The 23047-nt window shown below is 38.8% G+C and overlaps 1 protein-coding gene across 3 annotated transcripts in view; it reads left to right on the plus strand.

Moving 5' to 3' along the window:
- Positions 1–9287: 9287 nt before the first annotated feature.
- Positions 9288–23047, plus strand: part of LOC6042604 (neuroligin-1) — a 51224-nt gene continuing 37464 nt past the window's right edge. For 2 of the 3 annotated variants that reach the window (XM_038253805.1, XM_038253807.1), the window contains exon 1: positions 17118–17276. The gene's annotated coding sequence lies outside the window, so the exon portion shown is untranslated. Of the gene's footprint in view, positions 9641–17117; positions 17277–23047 lie in introns of those variants that run through there. The other variant, XM_038253806.1, reaches the window with a different exon arrangement.

Genomic DNA, 23047 nt, shown 5'->3' on the forward strand with positions numbered 1-23047 from the left:
TTTTGTTTGATTTGTTCCCGACTACTTTGAAGAATCCCGTCTTTTTCCAACCATTTCAATGACAATGTGTTTGTTTCTATACAATCTCTTGTACAATGCTTCTCAGCTCCAGTATTTTTAATCAAAAAATGAGTGTTGATCTAGTAAATAGAAATAATTAAACATATTAAATAGATCAAATATAATAACAAATTAGCTACAACAACAATCGCATGCACATCACCTTTGCGAAAAAGACACTCAATATTACACACTGCATGTAGAATTTTTTTTAACAATTACGTGTTGCGTCTTTCAATTACGAAAATGTTGGTACCCAAACATGTATATGTCATCGCTGAAATTTTGAAATTATCGCAGTTTTAGTGGAAAAAAGATGATTTTACCCGTTTTGAGCATGAGCATGAGCATGGTTGACTGCCAATGAGCTGCTACTCCGTTATTGACAGATCAGCTGAAGTTAAACAATGAATCAAAAATGGTCAGTGGGAGCCAACCATCCGTTCACTGTTTAACCTCTGAAGATCCCTACTTTATTAGTCAATACCGGCGCCCTCCCAAGAAGCCTGCAGTTCAACGAAAGGGAGGAATGTTAGTCCGATAGTTGAAGTTGCAGACTCATCAAGCACATAGTTTTTCGTTATATACTTGTTGATACCGCTTGAGACCGTTGAATCCACAGCATCTCCTTCAAGCATCACGTGATTATTATTTTTTTGGGTTAATAGGATAAGGTTTTGGCTTTTCGATGCCTCCCGAGCTACGATGCTATGGGGAGGACTTTCATAACAGACCCGTCGGTGAGCCTTCCGAGCAACGAAGCTATGGGAAGGTCTTTCTGGTTAACACACAAGATCACTCACACACAATTATTTTGCTCCACTAATAACTCGACGATCTAAAATGTCAGTGCGTCTTTCGATCACTCTATAGAAAAGGCTTTTTCACCATGAAAAATAAAACCATATTCGAAAAAATTTTACACAATTTATCCGACGCCGTGCCTTCCGATCAACGATGATATAGGAAGGGCTTTGAAAATCACAAACAAAGATTACTAAAGCACAAAAAAAACACCAATTACTCAACGAAAATGACGCTCAAGACATAAATAATTCAGTAAGGCAAGCGCCTCGCTGCCCACAATCGACACAAACAGTTCACGACAAAAGGCACACACAAAAAATCACTTTTCACTCCAAATATTTTTTACGACCACATGCTCCCTTTACAAATTATGCACTCATCCCATACGAACAGCGACACAAAAGCACACAAAAAAATAACCTGAATAATCACGACTTCGCGTCCCCATTTTTTGAGTGCCAATTTGAAAAAAAAAATTTTTTTGACATAGGACTATGTCTCTACTTACTATATTGGGGGGCCAGTTTAGAAATTCGATTCAAACCGTCACAAGCGTGCGAAAAAAATTGACATATTTCAAACGCTTATATCTTTTCCCCCAATCGATTAATCCAGAAGATTCAATCACCAGTCGAAAGGGGAAGACTTAAGCTATCGTTTTATTACATAATAACTTTGACTAAACATAGTTAAAACGCTTAAAACATGCAATCAAAATGAGTCATTTTTCAGTTCACATCGGGCAGATGACCAATCAGAGCGAGCGTATGCATTCGAGGCCGCGCCCCTTTTGTGCCGTTCTCCGGCTCTGCCGCTATTTAAGCAGAACATTTCGCAAAAGCAAGTCACTTTGGAACGAGCACTCGAACCGGGTACATCAGGCCGGCGCGGAGCAGCAGCAGCAGCAGCAGCCAATAGAAGAAGAGGACCAGCAACCAGAAGAAGAACCACCAACAGCAGAAGGAGGAAATTTCGTACGAAGCCGTACCAAGCGGACCGGTGGAAGTCGCCATGATGTGGCGGTTCTCATGAAAAATGGTCACCTTGACAGTGGTGGCCAAAAACTGGAGTGGCCGGTGCCCTCGAAGTAGGTTCCCCCGGGGCCCAGAGGGCCTTTTACAGCACCATACGTGTTTTGGCAATATGGGTATCAAAATTCGAGGATTTTGATACTGAACATGAAAATGGCCATTTCGACAGTGGTGGCCAAAAACTGGAGTGGCCGGTGCCCTCGAAGCAGGTTCTCCCGGGGCCCAGAGGGCCTTTACAGAACCATACGTGTTTTGGCAATATGGGTATCAAAATTCGAGGATTTTGATACTGAACATGAAAATGGCCATTTCGACAGTGGTGGCCAAAAACTGGAGTGGCCGGTGCCCTCGAAGTAGGTTCCCCCGGGGCCCAGAGGGCCTTTTACAGAACCATACGTGTTTTGGCAATATGGGTATCAAAATTCGAGGATTTTGCTACTGAACATGAAAATGGCCATTTCGACAGTGGTGGCCAAAAAACTGGAGTGGCCGGTGCCCTCGAAGCAGGTTCTCCCGGGGCCCAGAGGGCCTTTACAGAACCATACGTGTTTTGGCAATATGGGTATCAAAATTCGAAGATTTTGCTACTGAACATGAACATGGCCATTTCGACAGTGGTGGCCAAAAACTGGAGTAGCCGGTGCCCTCGAAGTAGGTTCCCCCGGGGCCCAGAGGGCCTTTTACAGAACCATACGTGTTTTGGCAATATGGGTATCAAAATGCATGGTTATTGAAAATGGCAATTTCGACAGTAGTGGCCACAACCTGGAGTGGCCGGTGATCTCAAAGTATCTCAAAGGGCTCGAAGGGCCTTCTACAGAACCATACGAGTTTTGGCAATATGGGCATCAAAATTCATGGTTCTTGATACTGAACATGAAAATGGCCATTTCGACAGCAGTGGCCACAACCTGGAGAGGCCGGTGATCTCAAAACAGGTTCCCCCGGGGCCCGTAGGCCTTTCTACAGAACCATATGAGTTTTGGCAATATGGGTATCAAAATTCATGATGTTTGATACTGAACATGTAAATGGCCATTTCGACAGTGGTGACCAAAACCTGGAGTGGCCGGTGCCCTCGAAGCAGGTTCCCCGGGGCCCGGGGGGATTTTTAAAGAACCATATGAGTTGTGGCAATATTGGTTTCAAAATTCGAGGTTTCTGATACTGAACATGAAAATGACCATTCCGACAGTGGTGTCCAAAAACTGGAGTGGCCGGTGCCCTCGAAGCAGGTTCCCCCGAGGCCCAGAGGGCCTTTTACAGAACCATATTTGTTTTGGCAATATGGGTATCAAAATTCGAGGATTTTGATACTGAACATGAAAATGGCCATTTCGACAGTGGTGGCCAAAAACTGGAGTGGCCGGTGCCCTCGAAGCAGGTTCCCCCGGGGCCTGGGGGGACTTTTAAAGAACCTTACGAGTTGTGGAAATATGGGTATCAAAATGCATGGTTTTTGAAAATGGCAATTTCGACAGTAGTGGCCACAACCTGGAGTGGCCGGTGATCTCAAAGTATCTCAAAGGGCTCGAAGGGCCTTCTACAGAACCATACGAGTTTTGGCAATATGGGTATCAAAATTCATGGTTCTTGATACTGAACATGAAAATGGCCATTTCGACAGCAGTGGCCACAACCTGGAGTGGCCGGTGATCTCAAAGCAGTTTCCCCCGGGGCCCGGAGGGCCTTTTACAGAACCATATTTGTTTTGGCAATATGGGTATCAAAATTCGTGGTTTTTGATACTGCACATGAAAATTGCAATTTCGACAGTAGTGGCCACAACCTGGAGTAGCCGGTGCCCTCACGGAAGGTTCACCTTGAAGAACATTCATGACAATTTTGCCGACAAATCTATGAAATAAAATAAAATAATCTTATTCTAAATTTCACTAGCAATCCAAAAACATCAACAATCTCATTAAAATTGTTTGGTCCTATGTCTTTCGGTTATGTCTCTGACATACCATCTTGAACTTTTTTTCTTCCACACATTATTTTGTTGATGTATTTTGTTTATTTTATGAATCTATAATGTATAAAGAGTGAAAATACACTGTTTTTGAACACAAAATTGCTTATTACTTTAAGAAAAGTGGCTTGCCAGATTTTTTCCAGATTTTTTGCCAGATTTTTTCTGTTCAGACCTGGTAACCCTGCTGGTGACAAAAATCATATGATTGCTATCATTGGAGAGATGATCGGAATCTCGGTAGAATGTCAAACGACCGCTCTCGAAGCAATTTTTCTCCTGGAGGGAAGTCAATGATTGTGTGACTGACTTTGCGTAGCACTCATTCCTTTGTGTGTGAAACGAACGAAAGTAGAATGTAAAAATCAGGTTGTCGTGGTGAAGACGATTGGAGTGTTTTGTCAGCTATCACAACCAATGTCGAAATTTCGCAAGCTCTAAGTTCTCACCAACACATATCATGCTGGTGCGTCCCCGAGCAACAATTTGTTCGCGCTCTGTCACTCACAATTCATCAAGCGTCCATGGCGCGGTGGTAGCGTGTCGGATCAGCTATCTAGAAATTGATGGTTCAATCCTCGTTCTGTCAAGGTTTTTTTTCTGCAATACAATCAATCAGCCGTCGGTAATGTAGATAATTGTCGGTACGGGCAAAAATGTCATACCCCTATGTCGCAAAAAATGCATGAGGACAGATTTCATGCAGATTCTGATATAGGGTACGTTATCCATTAGTGGACCCCTTTCCTATAGTGGACCCTCTGAAGGGTTTTTGATGAAAAATTCAATAAAATCACAATTTCAAGCGTGTTTTTGTCTACAAATCTTTTATTTGGCATGTTCAGCATCATTTAAAACAATGTTGGCTGACATTGACGTGTCCTTTCAGCCAAAATAAGTGTTTTGAGTTCGACATCTGAAATCAGCCATGGCCACTAGCATTTTCACAACAAAACTGCATTTATATTTTATGATTGAATTAACTATCCAATCATTTTTTGACTGATTATTTAACTTCAGCAGGTCGAAATAATGTAAGTTTGAGAAACTTTACTAAAATAGAGCGAAGAACTGCTCATTTTCGAGCAAAAATTAGGGGGGTCCAATATAGGACAACGAAAATCTAAACATTTCCAAAAGTGGACCCCTGTTAATTTAACTTACAAAAACAAAGAAAACTGTGTATTTAAGCAAAAGATTCTTTTAAATATACAATAAATGCTTGTTGTAATCAACCTAAACGCATATTTTTTCAATTATGCAGCAATTCCATTTGAAAAGAGCCTAAACCAAAAAAAAAGTTCTCCGATCGGGCTCAAAATTTTTCTGGGGGTTCCTTGGCCAAAATAATTAGACCCGTATTTTTGTTTGGCCATTAGGTGGCCTACATCGTGCTAGGGTGGTTCAAAAATGGCAATTTTCGTCATTTTCGCAAAAACCACTTTTTCTAAAATCGTATCTCGCGCCATTTCATCCGATTTTAGCTGTCTTAGACGCAAAGAAAGGTGATGAGTTTGGCTATTTGGGAAAAATAGTAAAAGTTCCAAAAATCTAGCTTAACTATTGAAAAGTCGTATGAAAACTTAAAATGGCGTTTTGACCGTGTCTGGACCAAAGAGCCTATGTCTGAAAATATTTTTATCGGATTCCTCGGAAAATTTCACATAACATATCAAAAATTGGCGATGTCGAACCGTACGTTTCCGAGATATGATTTTTGAAAAAAACTGCGTTTTCGACGCGCCACGCGCAAAAACGGGAAAATGACGAAATCGGCAAAATCAACTTTTTCCACTAAAACTGCGATAACTTTAAAATTTCAGCGATGACCTATAGATGTTATGGTACCAAAAGTTGCGTCTCTCAATTACGAAAATTTTGGTACCCAGACATGTATAGGTCATCGCTGAAATTTTAAAGTTATCGCAGTTTTAGTGAAAAAGTTGATTTTTGCCGATTTCGTCATTTTCGCGTGGCGCGTCGAAAAACGCAGTTTTTATTTTCAAAAATCGTATCTCCAAAACGTACGGTTCGACATCGCCAATTTTGATATGTTATGTGAAATTTTCCGAGGAATCCGATAAAAATATTTTCAGACATAGGCTCTTTGGTCCAGACACGGTCAAAACGCCATTTTAAGTTTTCATACGACTTTTCAATAGTTAAGCTAGATTTTGGAACTTTACTATTTTTCCCAAATAGCCAAACTCATCACCTTTCTTTGCGTCTAAGACAGCTAAAATCGGATGAAATTGCGCGGAGATATGATTTTAGAAAAAGTGGTTTTTGCGAAAATGACGAAAATTGCCATTTTGAACCACCCTAGCACGATGTAGGCCACCCTAATGGCCAAACAAAAAAATACGGGTCTAATTATTTTGGCCAAGGAACCCCCAGAAAAATTTTGAGCCCGATCGGAGAACTTTTTTTTTGGTTTAGGCTCTTTTCAAATGGAATTGCTGTATGAGTATAAATATAGATGTTTTCATGTTAAAAGTACCAATATGCTGAAGCCGAAAGAATTTATAATTAATCAAAACTTTAGTTAATGGTACTTAACTAAAGCATCATAGTTGCAGTTTGAAATGATACTTTATAATAATAAATCAATAACAAAACATTATTTTTAAATAAACATGCGTGGTTTTATCAGCAACTGTAAACAAAACTATTGTTTAGTTTCGGTCAATCATTTATGTAATTAATATGGAAAAAATGCATCAAAATTACTTTTTTAAATTATTTGTATGATTACAGTGGTTTTTGAAACGTTTTCTCGGATCTTTTTCGGAAATAAATGTGTTTAAATGTCATTTTGGTTTTTTGTTGTTTAAAGCCAAATTTGTTTACAAAACATATTTGTTCATGATGAAAAGTGAGCAAAATCCAACTTTTATTCATTATATCTATGATTAGACCTACACCATGCATCAAAACATCAAATATCGGTTAAATTTGGTATAAAAATAACAGTTTGCCTATAGTGGACCCGGGTCCACAATCGGATTATGGACCCGGGTCCACTATAGGAAAAGGGGGTCCATAACAGGCAAAAAAAACTTTTTTTTCAAATGGCTATTTTTCTGCTCGAAAACAAAAAACTGATGAAACAAATACTCAAAATTGTTCAAAACACTCCAGATTCCATTATTTTGTACTGTAAGATTTTTATGAAACACCCTAACTGCTCGACTATTGTGTACCGGTTTAGATGTCAGATGGTTGCCTACCCGCAGGCGTATTTGGCTCTTGACTGTAAAGGCCAAAAGAAAGATATCCCTCAGTCCCTAATATCCACAAATGTTAAGCTTGCTAGACTTTTTTGTATGACTTGCTCTCTTGAGTAAATGTTCTCATTTTACTCTCTCAGTAGCTTAACCAATCAGAAGTCCCGTTTTACGCAAGTCGCACATGATCGTATAAAATTGCGTTCATACAAAGACGAGGTTAACTTACATGTTGTTCCAAAAAGGGAAGCTCTTTCTTTCTGGTGGGCTACTTTGACCTGTGAACAAGTCATTTTTATAAAGTGGAGTGCAAATTAAAAAAACGAGAACTTTGTTGAGAGTGCGCTCTTTCTCAACTTTTTTTGAAGTAAGCGCGATCGTTTTGTAATAAAAGTTATGCATTAATTTTGCTTTTGATTTATTTAGGTGAATTTGTCAAATGACAAGTGAAATTTGCTACTGGAATTAAGAATATTTTGGAAACTTGGTATCAGGTAAGACTTTTTATGAGCATTTTGTGGTATAGTGAAAGCTAATTGCGGTTACTGCGTTGATTAGGTGCCCTAGTTAACGTGGGCAAGTTGTCTGGGTTGGAAGCCATTGTGAAGCCCATCGAAATTAGAGGTAAGGCACACCGCGTGCTCGGTCAGTGACGAAACTCGTCCGGAATCGTTCGGAATCGTCGCTAGCGTCAGGATTCGTTTGGGATCATCCTGTTCCGCTGAGGGTTAAAGCCAGCAGCAAGCCAGGGTTGTGCTATTAACCGGTTGCGGACGCAGCCATTGTGATCTAGTACTTCGGTACGCTAGTGGGGCACACGTCACTTCCAGTGGGTTGTCAGCGGCACCGCTTTACGTCAACACAAAGCCGTACCGCACCGACGAAGTCGGGACGCAAACCTCGTTTAAGCCAAGACGTGCGACACCGAGCCCGTTACACCGCTCGGAAACTCCACCGACGCCCGGGGACGCCTTTACCCCGATGATCTGTCCACGCACGAGGGCCCATTGACCACTGCCAGGATTCTGGCCATCCCAAAAACCCGTTAAAACCTTGAGCACAAACCCTAGGCCGCCCTCCGAGAAGTCTGCACGTGGATGTAAGCAGCCCGCCGCATGAGACACGTGCGTCAAGAGGTGCGTGAAAGCGATCGAGCCAACCGAACGAGACAACGAACGTGCGCAGCTACGTGGGATCGCCGTGGGACATCCGGTAGGACCGACGAACAACTACTAAGGTCAGATCTATCTTTTTGCATTATATAAACGCCCCTGTTCCCCTGAAAAAACACCAAGATTAATCCCTAGAGTAGCTTGCTAGCTTAAGTCGATTCTTTGCGCGTCGCGCCAAACAGTCAGACCCCGCAGAGTCAGGTGTGACGTCACAAAATCTAGGCCAGATTGCAATAAAGGGAATTGCCTGTGTCCAAATCTGAATTGCGAACTCTTCTGAATTGAAATTTCGCCGAATAAAATACTCTTTGACAAATTCAATAAATTTAATTTGTTGTTCGCGTACGAATTTTGACTTTTTACTATATTTATCGACTTCGAGAAAAGTTGTCATCCTAAATTAGTCTTTGGGGTCGTATTTAGTCGGAAGTTAGAATTTCCGCTCTTGGACTAAAGTTCAGTTAACCAAAGTCTCAATCCCTATTCCTAGTTTTGCTGCTTCTTTGCCTTTACAGTTAGATTCCGTACAGTCTGGTCATCTCGGTACACTTGGTTGGTCGAATTGGTGTTTCTGATTCTGATAATCTGTTGGCCTGCCCTGAGAAGGGTTGTCTCAAACCGGGTAAATTTAATCGGAGTTAACGGTCCTTTCACTTGGAGAGGTGGCGCTTAAGCCGTTTTACTTGAGGAACAGAACGGAACGTTACAGTACAAAGGGTTTTGAAAAAGTGCTTAAAATATTGAAAATTTGTGAAAAATGTGCTTCGGCTCTACTAGGGGGTCCACTTATGGTTAAAATACCCTACTTTCATGCCGCCATGTATCACAATATTGCGACCGCCGGTTGGGTGTATGAACAGTTTTCACGCCTGATGCTGTGCGCCGGATCCTGGGAAAATTGCAAGTGATAGAACGGGCTCTCTCTTATCACTTCTCTCTTTTTTGCTTGTCAATGCAAAATATCTGTCAACGCTCTCTGATTTCTGCTAGTTTTTTTTTACCATAAGCAGAAAAATCACTTCTAAGAGCTGGGTGAAAATCAAGTGCAAAAATCTTATCTCCAATATTTTCTTCATTTTGGGTGCCAAAGTGATTAAATAAGTCTTGTGAATGAAAAATTCTATTGTGAATTCGTTCTAGCTTCTCAAGTGCGGTGAAAAATTGTTCATGAATAAATTGCAAGCCTAAAAGCTGCATTGAAATCATTACTTTTATAAATTAACTTGGGACTAAACAAAAACTTAAAAAAGTGAATTTGGATTCTTTTTCTTCATTCTTACAATTCCATATTGAACTGAACAAATCAAAAAGAGATTTTAATGGCATGGTTTATAAGTAGATAACCCGTTTGTACAAAGGTTCATACAAGTAAGTTCTATTTTTTTCATCACTGTTTCGTGCAAATCACGTGGGATTCTGCTGAATTTCAACATTTGTTTTTTTCTGTATTAAAATTCATTTCTCTTTATTTTTTTTTTGTCATTTAAAAAAAACTGATATTTTCGTTTAGCAAAAAAAATGTAAACAATAATTATATCATCACAAACAGTTTTTTTTATAAAAAAAATGCAGAATATGTGCTAATGAAAATGGTCCTTCCGTGTGCATATCTAGAGTTTTTTTAATAGGTCCTATAAACATATGAAACACAATAGTTTATAGGACCTTTTCAGAAAAAAAACTCTTAATATATATTCTGTGTGGAAAATTAAAAAGACGAATTGTAGTGACAGTAAGACTGGATCGCCTCAAACTGTGACACCATGTATCATGTAAATTTGATCTAAGGGGTCCCCCGAGCACCAAAAGAAAAAGGTGCAGGTGGTTATGTTACACATGACCAGTATGACAAAGAACTTTGCAAGATGATTGTTGAAATTTTCGATTAGAATATCTGGTCCGCATTTTCCCATGATTCCCTTATAATTACACAAGACAACTCTTTTGTGAATAGTTTTAAGACATAATATCAACGTCCTATCGAACTAAGGACACGGAAATTGCCAATGGAGCTGCAATAGAAATCAAGGTGAAATCAATCGACTTTCCCTCACCACTCGAAAGTTACCAAGATGCGGAAATGTTTTTGCAAGGCTGTTGCAAGCAATCGGTGGCAGCAAAGTAAATTTCAACAGCAAACATTAAAGCTGCCCTTTCCAGGGCTCTAATTGATTACAATATAGTTATTCTATATTTCCAGAAACAGATTTTCGCCGCGGTACAAAAAAAAAATGCAATCGCTGTAATCGATTTATTACTTCCTGCCTAAAATAAGCGATTTATTTTAACTGATTAACTTCATATAATGGTCAAATGCAACCTTTCATGTCCAGTATCAAAACCATAAAGTTTGATACCCATATTACCCTAACTCTTATGGTTCGGCAAATGTCCCCCCATCGGAACATCCCCGGGGCCTCCGGATTGTGGCCAATCCTGCCGAAATTTCAAATTTCATGTCCAATATCAAAATCCATGATGTTTGATACCCATATTGCCTCAACTCTTATGGTTCGGCAAATGTCCCCCCATCGGAACATCCGCGGGGCCTCCGGCCATTCCGGATTGTGGCCACTACTGCCGAAATTTCAAATTTCATGTCCATCATCAAAAACCATAAAGTTTGATACCCATATTGCCCCAACTCTTTTGGTTCGGCAAATGTCCCCCCTTCGGAACAACCGCGGGGCCTCCGGCCACTCCGGATTGTGGTCACGACTGCCGAAATGTCAAATTTCATGTCCAGTATCTTAAACCATAAACTTTATCGTAACCACAACCAACTTGACCCAAAGGGAACAGGTTCTCGAACAACACGGGGACCCATTCTTGATGCCGTTAACCGGAGCCTCCCGGGTGAAGATCAGCAGCTTGACCAAATCGGTCCCTAAAGTTCTTCCTTGATGGCCTGCAGCGACAATCCGTCCCGTTACTGCGACGGCTCGAGCCATTTCGGCGACCTCTCCACGTCGTTGACCGGGGGAAATTTCTGCTGTCCCTTCTGATTCTGCAACTGCCACTCGATGCTCGATGTGGACTCCTCTGCTGTCAGAAAATTATGAGCTTGAGTGGAGGTGATTTTAGATACATCAATCTCACGTCTCTCGGAGAGGATGATCGGGAAAGGTTTGTTCAACCAATCAGCGTGAAGGAAAAGGAGGGGAAGTCTGCGAAGAGGGGAAATCGTCCGGTAACGATTTCGCTTCGCGAAAATTTGGGTTCCGATCTTTTTACACATACTACACACCACCTAGAGCACCAAACAGTGTGTTGCAAGCTTGGTTGCAAGTGTATTTGTAGCAAGAAAGCGCCATCGACTGTGGATTTGCTCGTGTGTGTGTGTAGTAAACCACACTAAAATGGTGTTCGCGGAACCACACTAAAATCGAAATATAGAAATCTTGGAGTAAAGTTTTGAAAACTAATGGTGTGACTGATTGCAAATACAATCTTTGTTCTAGATTTTCCCCAAGATCGATCGGATGAGCAAACTCGTGGAGGGTAGTTGCACGGCAGAAACCAGGCGCACACAAATGAAGCTCCCCAGCCCGCGTTTGTGTGTATGCGTTGATAATTTGCTGCTCTTATTAGCACCAAACTTGCCACTCGATTTCCCTTCCGCACACACAAACACTCACTACCGTACCCAATCAGATTTTTAAAGAATATTCTTTCGTGTGATTTGGCTCTGAAAAGGGCCATTTTAACGTCTTATGACGCTGATAAAACCATGCGATGATGTGTCTTCATGTTGCCGGCAATTTTCCCTCCCGCGCCTGCTCTGCTTCTCTTTCCAGAACAATTCTCTCCTTCCTCTCGGCGGCTCTGCTGTGCTGCTGCTGCTTCTCGATCCTCCTCGTGCAAAGCTTCGGACTCGTTTGAGCTTCGACCGGCGGCGCGGCGCTCTTTTATAACCTCGCTTGGCTGTGACGGCTCGACGTTTTCGAAGCGTGGCCGAGAGCAAAATTTGCTAAGTGCTAGATACTTGAATTTGATTAATGTGTTCGGGAAAGGTTGCGCTCAACCAATCAGCGACCGGGATTTTCCCGGTCTGATTTTTTATTTTTCAACTTAACTTTTGAGTACTTTAACAAAGTTTTATCAACTTTATGAAGTAGTCGACTTGCACTTTAAAACATCCCCTTTCGTTTGGTGGGTAGAACATACAGATTGCTTGAATGGGGTGGAAAATATAAGCATTTAAAAGACTACACAATTTCGTTACACTTTCGCTTCGCGAATTTTTGGATTGACACCCGTAGACAGTGCCCTTAGGACAAAGTTCTTTGTCAAAAGTGTCTATTTAATATGTTAAACTGCCTTACCCAAAGCGTTCTCAGTCTCGGATGGTAGTCCCAGATGTCCCCTATAAGCTGCAGGTCGAACCGAGTTGATATCTGGATGGAACACATTTTTATTTGTGTTTGAAAATTATGCTATTTTTTTCTCTAAAATGCCAATAACTCCCTTTAGATTTATCCAATTGGGATGTTTCTCCCTGCATTTTGTTGCATTTTTTAAGCCCTTCCAGATGCATTTTGAATTTTGAAATTAAATTGAATTTTGCCAAAGTTACCTTTTTAAGATTTTTGAAGTTTTTGAACCATCAAACTTTGGGTACCGATTTGCCCCACTTCCCGTTGACCTAGAGTGCTTATATTTTGGCCAGATGCTAGTTTCATATGTACACGCAGAAAAATCAAGATTTTTGTTGAATCAACGCTAAACGTCAAAGCAACTTTTTCAAAACAACAAAAGTTTTTTGTGGAATTGAGAAAATCAAGGTTTGTTTCAACGCAAAAACGGCGTTGATTATATTCAACAAAAAATTTGTTGAATCAAACAAACCTCGTACAGGCTGATTCTACAAAATATTTTTCTGCGTGTATAAACAACCCCTGAAAATTTCAGGCAGATTGGTGAGGTCCAAACGATGTCCCACATACAAAGGGGTATGCCCTGTTCGTGGACTCGCGCTTATAGTTTACAAAATATGATTCCAAATATATGCATCAATTTCATTTTAGTAATTTTAAAATATCTCAATAAGGGCTGGGGGGAGGTGTACATTATTGTGACAAGAAAATTTTATTTTTTTGGAAAATCTTGAGTGATACCCCCTGGCTCGATTCTTTAGACAATAATAAGTAACTGTGCCAATTTTGAGCCAAATCAGTTAAGGATAAGGGCTCGCTTTTTATCTATGAAGTTTATATGGGGAAAATCGCAAAAATGTATGGGGAAAAACATCGCTACAGAATTTGGGCATCAGGTGACGATGGTTTCGCCCAATTCTGTTCAAGTGTAAGATTCTTGTAAGAAATTCAATTTCCTACAATTTTCTCGAAGAAAGCAAGAAGATGATGAGTTAATAGTAATGCGATGAAAAGAAATCGGCTTATATACTTGAAGGTACATAAGGGGTGGGTAATTCTCTACCAACTCACACGAAATCGGGAAAAGTTGCCCCGACCCCTCTTCGATTTGCGTGAAACTTTGTCCTAAGGGGTAACTTTTGTCCCTGATCACGAAACCGAGGTCCGTTTTTTTATATCTCGTAACGGAGGGGCGGTACGACCCCTTCCATTTTTGAGCATGCGAAAAAAAAGGTGTTTTTCAATAATTTGCAGCCTGAAACGGTGATGAGATAGAAATTTGGTGTCAAAGGGACTTCTATGTAAAATTAGACGCCCAATTGGATGGCGTACTCAGAATTCCGAAAAAAACCTATTTTTATCGAAAAAAACACTAAAAAAGTTTTAAAAATTCTCCCATTTTCCGTTACTCGACTGTAAAAATTTTTGGAACATGTCATTTTATGGGAAATTTAATGTACTTTTCGAATCTACAATGACCCGGAAGGGTCATTTCTTCATTTAGAACAAAGTTTTTCATTTTAAAATGTCGTGTTTTTTCTAACTTTGCAGGGTTATTTTTTAGAGTGTAACAATGTTCTACAGAGTTGTAGAGCAGACAATTACAAAAATTTTGATATATAGACATAAGGGGTTTGCTCATAAACATCACGAGTTATCGCGATTTTACGAAAAAAAGTTTTGAAAAAGTTACTCTTTGCGTTTCTCTTTGTTTCGTCGCCCGTGTCGCGGGTGACCATGAACGGCCATGATCGATGACGACCAACTTTTTCAAAACTTTTTTTTTTGTAAAATCGTGATAACTCGTGATGTTTATAAGCAAACCCCTTATGTTTATATATCAAAATTTTTGTAATTGTCTGCTCTACAACTTTGTAGAACATTGTTACACTCTAAAAAATAATCCTGCAAAGTTAGAAAAAACACGAAATTTTAAAATGAAAAATTTTGTTCTAAATGAAAAAATGACCCTTCCGGGTCAATGTAGATTCGAAAAGAACATTAAATTTCCCATAAAATGACATGTTCCAAAAAATTTTACAGTCGAGTAACGGAAAATGGGAGAATTTTTAAAATATTTTTAGCGTTTTTTCGATGAAAAATAAGTTTTTTTCGGAATTCTGAGTACGCTATCAAATCGGGCGTCTAATTTTACATAAAAGTCCCTTTGACACCAAATTTCTATCTCATCACCGTTTCAGGCTGCAAATTATTGAAAAACACCTCTTTTTTCGCATGTTCAAAAATGGAAGGGGTCGTACCGCCCCTCCGTCACGAGATATCAAAAAACGGACCTCAGATTCGTGATCAGGGACAAAAGTTACCCCTTAGAACAAAGTTTCGCGCGAATCGAAGAGGGGTCGGGGCAACTGCTGTGTGAGTTGGCGGAGAATTACCCGGGTATAAAGGACGTATATGAGAATTTTTTTCTAAAAAAATCACAGTTACTTATTTTTGCCTAAAGAATCGGGCCAGGGGGTATCCCTGATGTTGATTTTTGTATAATGTCACCCTATAGTGTACGTAAATTCAAGATTTTTCAGTTAGTGGATAAATCCTAAAAAAATATCTAGCAGTTTAGGGTTAAAATGTATACTATGCCAGACAAAAATAAGATTAATTTTTAAAAATATGCAGTTAATAAAGTTAATTTGGAAATCATCTGCGAACTGGCTTAATGTTAACTTAAGTATAGTTTCGTTTCAGATATTTTTAATGATGTTAATTATAAGCAACCCATTACTGCTGTATTTAAATTATTAAAAAAAATGTCTAGCTTACAAATGCACTAACATTCAAATACAAATTTTGTTTTGTTCTAATTATGAATAATTCGAAGTCTACCTATACAGCAATTCCATTTGAAAAGAGCCTAAACCAAAAAAAAAGTTCTCCGATCGGGCTCAAAATTTTTCTGGGGGTTCCTTGGCCAAAATAATTAGACCCGTATTTTTTTGTTTGGCCATTAGGGTGGCCTACATCGTGCTAGGGTGGTTCAAAAATGGCAATTTTCGTCATTTTCGCAAAACCACTTTTTCTAAAAATCATATCTCCGCGCAATTTCATCCGATTTTAGCTGTCTTAGACGCAAAGAAAGGTGATGAGTTTGGCTATTTGGGAAAAATAGTAAAGTTCCAAAATCTAGCTTAACTATTGAAAAAGTCGTATGAAAACTTAAAATGGCGTTTTGACCGTGTCTGGACCAAAGAGCCTATGTCTGAAAATATTTTATCGGATTCCTCGGAAAATTTCACATAACATATCAAAAATTGGCGATGTCGAACCGTACGTTTCCGAGATATGATTTTGAAAAAAACTGCGTTTTCGACGCGCCACGCGCAAAAACGGGAAAATGACGAAATCGGCAAAAAATCAACTTTTTCCACTAAAACTGCGATAACTTTAAAATTTCAGCGATGACCTATAGATGTTATGGTACCAAAAGTTGCGTCTCTCAATTACAAAAATTTTGGTACCCAGACATGTATAGGTCATCGCTGAAATTTTAAAGTTATCGCAGTTTTAGTGAAAAAGTTGATTTTTGCCGATTTCGTCATTTTCCGTTTTGCGCGTGGCGCGTCGAAAACGCAGTTTTTATTTTCAAAAATCGTATCTCCAAAACGTACGGTTCGACATCGCCAATTTTTGATATGTTATGTGAAATTTTCCGAGGAATCCGATAAAAATATTTTCAGACATAGGCTCTTTGGTCCAGACACGGTCAAAACGCCATTTTAAGTTTTCATACGACTTTTCAATAGTTAAGCTAGATTTTGGAACTTTACTATTTTTCCCAAATAGCCAAACTCATCACCTTTCTTTGCGTCTAAGACAGCTAAAATCGGATGAAATGGCGCGGAGATATGATTTTTAGAAAAAGTGGTTTTGCGAAAATGACGAAAATTGCCATTTTTGAACCACCCTAGCACGATGTAGGCCACCCTAATGGCCAAACAAAAAAATACGGGTCTAATTATTTTGGCCAAGGAACCCCCAGAAAAATTTTGAGCCCGATCGGAGAACTTTTTTTTTGGTTTAGGCTCTTTTCAAATGGAATTGCTGTATAATTAAAACCGCGTTTTTTTTATTTCACCACAATATTAAGTCATATATTTTCTATCATCAACATTTACCACAAAAAGTCTTTTAAACCAGCTTCATGTAGAGTAAACAAGCAAGTTGCTCGATTAAAGGGGCTCATTAACTTTTCATGCACTTACATTGTAATGGGAAATGAAGTATGCCCTAGATAGGTGGCAACTGCTTTACATATGGACTAGGGATAAAAAAGTAATCTTGTTCCTATTAATCGTTGTTAGCTTTTCATTTCGCTCTTTTGTAAGCATATGATTAGAATTCATCCTTAAAAACTGCAAAACAGTCTGAAAGACTGCAATGTAAACAAAGACAACATATTTTGAAAGGTGATTCTTCTGCACCGGAAAACTACAAATATAGAAGAAAGAGTAGGTAGCGCTCCAGTTTTGTACGAGATTCTGCACGAAGAACAAGTTCAATGAAATATATTTCTCATCGGCTACACTATCAGAATCGTTGGAATCGCGTTTCATTATTCAAGGATTTGTAGTTTACAGTGGTTTCGTTAGTTGAAGGCTCCAAAATTAAAGGTGAAAAATGAGTGCACTTTTTAAAGAAAAAAGGACAAAATATTAAAATCTACAAAACAGACTTTTCAGTCGGCTTAAGGGAGATCAATTTGTCTAGATCATAATCGGGTCATTCTCCGCCAACTCACGCAGCAGTTGCCCCGACCCCTCTTCGATTTGCGTGAAACTTTGCTCTAAGGGGTTCTTTTGGTTCCTGATCACGAATCCGAGGTCCATTTTTCGATATTTCGTGACGGTGGGGTTTCTGGTTTTTTACTAAGACACGTTTTTCAGTGATTTGTAGCTCACAATCGTGAAGAGATAGAAATTTGGTGTCAAAGCGACTTTTGTGTAAAATTAGACGCCCGATTTGATGGCTTACTCAAAATTTCGAAAAAACGTATTTTTCATCAAAAAAAAGTTAACAAATAATTTTGAAATCGCTGTCATTTCTCGTTACTCAACTGTCAAAAATCGTGAGACATGTCATTGTATGGGAAATTTAATGTACTTTTCGAATCTGAAATATCCCAGAAGGGTCATTGTTTCATTTAGAACAAAATTTTTCATTTTAAAATCACGTTTTTGTTTAACTTTGCAGGGTTTCATTTCAGAGTATAACAATGATCTACAAAGTTGTAAAGGAGACGAAAACAAAAATTTAAATATATAGACATAAGGGGTTTGCATGTATTCTTCACGAGTTATCAGAATTTTACAAAAAAAGTTTTTTGAAAATGTACTGATTTACACCATTTTTGACCAGTTTTTCGAATTTTTAATCCCTAAAACTCAAACATTTGCTTTCGAAAGTATTTTTTTCGGAAAGTTCAGCTAATTTTGCATAAGAATGACCCCTTGGACGATTGTTGTGACTCGTGCATTGCGAGAATCAGATTTTTTTTTTCAAAAAATATTATTGTGATGAGTGAGTGTATCCGGTTTGTTTTTTTTATATTTTCAAAAAATGCCCACATACAAGCAGTGCACAAGCCACAAGCAACTGCTGAAATTTTTGTTTTTGTCTGTTCTACAATTTTGTAGAACATTGTTATACTCTAAAGTTAGAAAAAACACGTAATTTTAAAATGAAAATTTTTGTTCTAAATGAAACAATGACCCTTCTGGGTTATTTCAGATTCGAAAAGTACATTAAATTTCCCATAAAATGACATGTCTCACGATTTTTGACAGTTGAGTAACGGGAAATGGCAGCGATTTTAAAACAATTTTTTTAACTTTTTTTGATGAAAAATACGTTTTTAAGGAATTTTGAGTAAGCCATCAAATCGGGCGTCTAATTTAACACAAAAGTCGCTTTGACACCAAATTTCTATCTCTTCACGGTTGTGAGCTACAAATCACTGAAAAACGTGTCTTAGTAAAAAACCAGAAAAAATGAAAGGGGTCGTACCGCCCCACCATCACGAGATATCGAAAAATGGACCTCGGATTCGTGATCAGGGACCAAAATTACCTCTTAGAGCAAAGTTTCACGATACTTGAAGAGGGGTCGGGGCAACTTTTTCTGATTTCGTATGAGTTGGTGGAGAATTACCCAATCATAAAAATGAAAATTGTAATCAACCTTCAAAAAACATAATAGGTGTCAACCGTTTTATTTCCAATGCAAATTTATACTTTATCTTTTTTTCTAATTTTGGATAATTGTAATACCCCAAAGTTTCCTTCATGAGTTGATAAAAGGTGCACACTAAACGTTTTCGTTATCACGTATATTTGACATATGGGTCATTCCATCTCAACTGTGCACGAAAAAGTGCAAATTTGAAAATTACCCTCTCCGATCCTGCTCAAATTTGGCAGAGCTGTTGATACTATCAAAACATTGAAGAATCCCGAATTTCATCCAAATTGGACCACCCCCTATATTTTTGTACCTCCCCAAAAAAATGACTTTTTGGCGATTTTTGACCAAACCTCCTAGTTTCAAACGGCGATAGCTCAGGAGCCACAAATCTCAGAAGGTCGGTCTTAGACTCAATTTTGAAGGAAATTGGACGTAGAATCCATTTCCGTGATCAAAATTTTGATTAATTTATTTTTTCTACCTGTATTGCGCAATTGAAAACCTTAAACGGCCCTATCTCAAAACACCCCAACTTATTTTTTTGATTTGACCTCACCATCGTGTTCCCCGGCCAATTTTACAAAAGAATCACTTATCGACAGAAATGAATATGTTTCGTTCCAGAGATATCGAATTTTAAAGTTTAGTGTTTTCGAGATTACCTACATCAGCTTCATTCGCCGCATCTGCTAGAAGCACACAGGCGAGCTGATCAATAACTGCTACCTGGTGTTCTGGGAGATGATTAATTTAATTTATATTTTTATAATTTTACGCAAATATTTATTCAAATGGCTAATAGGGGAAATTCTCGTATGTCTCGTCCTCGCCGAGCCGAGCTCCTGTGGTCTATTGGTTACAGGTTTCGTTTGATAAACGGAAGGTCGTGGTTTGAAACCCACATGGCTTGGCACCACCTTTCCTCGTACTTTTCACATGTTTCGAGGACCGGCTGTGCTCTGTATATTTGCATCTGCGGAGTGCGCTGGGCCCAACCGCAAAATGTGCTTGGAGGGACAAAAAAAAACTGCTTAGCAAGAGTCCCGGGCTTTCGGGATTTCACTGGGAACACATCCTAAGTAGCGTAATAAAAAAGTGCACTTCAGTTCTAGCGACACATATGGAAAGTACAACAGCACAGAGGAAAGGAAAAATGTTACGGCGTGTGGACAGATCAACACACTTGCTCAACAATAGCGCGTGTGCTTTGTTCCCCAAATGCCCAAGAACAGCAAATTGGCAGCCTCTGCAGATCTAAAAATAGATCAGCAGGTCGACAATAGATCAAATAAATGGTCGCAGTGGACTCATGGCAATCAAACAAAAAAAAAGTCCTCGCTCCTAGTTTCATCCAATTTGCTCATTTTCACTATTTGAACAACAAAATTTGCAAAACTTTTGATAGATACTTGCTTGTTCACTTCTCATTGAGCTATTTATCACTCGATTTCAGTTGAAAACGCTTTTAATAAGCTATGGCAACATTAGAGGAACGCTGAAATTAGATGCTGTTCCCCTACCTTGATCAATCTATTTTTGTGAAAGGAATATTTATTGGGTTATTTTGAATGCACCGTTTTTTACGTGTTGCTAACCGTTTTAGAGTACCTTCGAGGACATGACTAGGGCCTTTGTCATGGGAGGTAGCAAAATAGTGCCATTCAGCAAAACCCCAAAACCTGCTTTATTATTATTATTATTATTATTATAGTTTATTATTGACACTTTGCCATAATTTGGCAAATCTGATTTATGGTTTAAAAGATTGATCATATTAAATCAATTTTTATATTGTGAGCCAGCTCCATTTGATTAAATGATGATTTTGGTCAAGGTACATTTAATAAAAAAAAAATCCTTATACGTGAGGACAGCAGCCGTATTGTGTTCCAAGAATCTAAGAATTAAAGAAAAAAAAACTGTAGTTCGGACGGTGTCAAAATCATCGCAACTAAATTTGGGGAATTAGCCACTTTGCAGCAGATCAAACTTTGTTATTTTCTTAAATTTTTGGTGGAGTATGAAAGGATTTCTGGAAGGTATCCAGAAATCCTTTTCATACTCCACTAAGTACAACGTATAAACAATTTTTTTTCATATGTTTTACTCAATAATGTATCGTGCACTTATTGTTCAGTGTTACTAACAAGATTTCATTTTCCTGCTCGCTTCGTCGGATTCCAATTCTGCCCTTAACTGTGTGTCGTTATTACTCTATCCTATGGGTTAGCACAGAAATTCACTTCATTATTTTTTTTGAGCAGATACACATTCGCGATTAAACTCCAGATTCCTACAGTGTTATACAGTTATTTTTTGCCCAATTATGATGAAATATTATTTCAATAAATGACCCGGTAGCAGTTATTGATCAGCTCGCCTGTGTGCTTCTAGCAGATAATCTCGAAAACACTAAACTTTAAAATTCGATATCTCTGGAATGAAACATATTCATTTCTGTCGATAAGTGATTCTTATGTAAAATTGGCCGGAGAACACGATGGTGAGGTCAAATCAAAAAAATAAGTTGGGGTGTTTTGAGATAGGGCCGTTTAATGTTTTCAATTGCGCAATACAGGTAGAAAAAATAAATTAATCAAAATTTTGATCACGGAAATGGATTCTACGTCCAATTTCCTTCAAAATTGAGTCTAAGACCGACCTTCTGAGATTTGTGGCTCCTGAGCTATCGCCGTTTGAAACTAGGAGGTTTGTTCAAAAATCGCCAAAAAGTCAATTTTTTGGGGAGGTACAAAAATGGAGGGGGTGGTCCGATTTGGATGAAATTCGGGATTCTTGCATGCTTTGATAGTATCAACAGCTCTGCCAAATTTGAGCAGGATCGGAGAGGGTAATTTTCAAATGCTGTTCCGCTTCAGATGGAATGACCCATATTTCTGCGTTGTCGTTTAAAAGAATGTCATAGCTTAATTCATCTAAACAAAACCATTTTTATTAATTTAAAAGAAGTACTAAAACAAAGCAGCAAAAGCTAAAATTTGTAAAATAAAAATCTTTTTAATAGTTTAATAGAATGATTCACTGCATTCAGATATTTTGTTAGCCCTGTCGCATAGTTAGCATATGTTTTTGAAAAATTATTATACAAATAAATTTAATGACCTAGCATAATTGTTTTCTGAACATAGCATTGATAAATAATCTACTGGTTTCGCTAATTCAGCCCTAACTAAAAATGCACAGTGGTCCAGATCGCAAAATTGAGTGGAAAATTGTTTTTTTTTCGAAAAATTGTGCAGTTTTGGAGCTTTGGTGTCTTCAGAAAAGTCGTTAAAAATGTGAACATGTGTCTGCCTGTGTGGATCAATCGGTCCGTGCACTGAACTCACAATCCAGAGGTCGCCGGTTCGAATCCCAAGGCGAACGCAAAAAAAATCTAAGTGTAAATATAGGTATTCGGTGCCATCTCCCCGTGTCATACCTTCACACTTAGGAGACCTGGGAGGCGGAGTCTTGTCGCAAAAAGAACGATACACGCCTGTGAATCCGTAGACGAAACCGTAAGGTTTAAGGGGTTTAAGAGGACCACATTATAAGGTATTAACGTCGGTTCCGTTGTTGCAAATGTGAAGGGGCAACGTTTGGCTTGAAAATTAGAGTGGTTCAAAATTAGGAAGGTATTTCTAAAAATCAGGAATATTTTTGGGATTTTTTTGTCTTCTAAAAAGTTGTTGGACTTGGCAATCCAAGCAACTTTGTCGAAGACACCAACATTTTATCTCGCAATCTACGGGAATTCTACGGGAATCGGGAATCGAATCCGCCCCCATAGAAACTCAGGGATCGGCAGCCGAAGTCGCTAACCACCGCTCCAATATTAAACGAAGGGCCCCTTCGTTTAGTATTAGTACACAGCTAAAAAAGTAGAATTCCAGCTGCGTGTAAAAGGCCTGGGTGTAAAATAAATATTGCATTATTTTATGCAACTTTATGTGATTTTACACCCTGAAATATGTAGCCCAGCAGTATCGGAAACCTACTTGACCGAAATGTCAAGCTCATATATATGAGTTTATCCTTACAGCTTTTCATCGGTCTGATGGCCGAGTGGGCTAAGGCGCCAGTCCATACTGTTGGTGCTGGGTTTGAATCCCGTCGGTTGCAACTTTTTTTGAATTTGCAAAAAATGTACATGCAGTGTGTAATATCACTCCTCCGTCCAAGGCATATTTTACTTACA

Source organism: Culex quinquefasciatus, chromosome 2 (genome assembly GCF_015732765.1).
Source record: "Culex quinquefasciatus strain JHB chromosome 2, VPISU_Cqui_1.0_pri_paternal, whole genome shotgun sequence".
Lineage (NCBI taxonomy): Eukaryota > Metazoa > Arthropoda > Insecta > Diptera > Culicidae > Culex > Culex quinquefasciatus.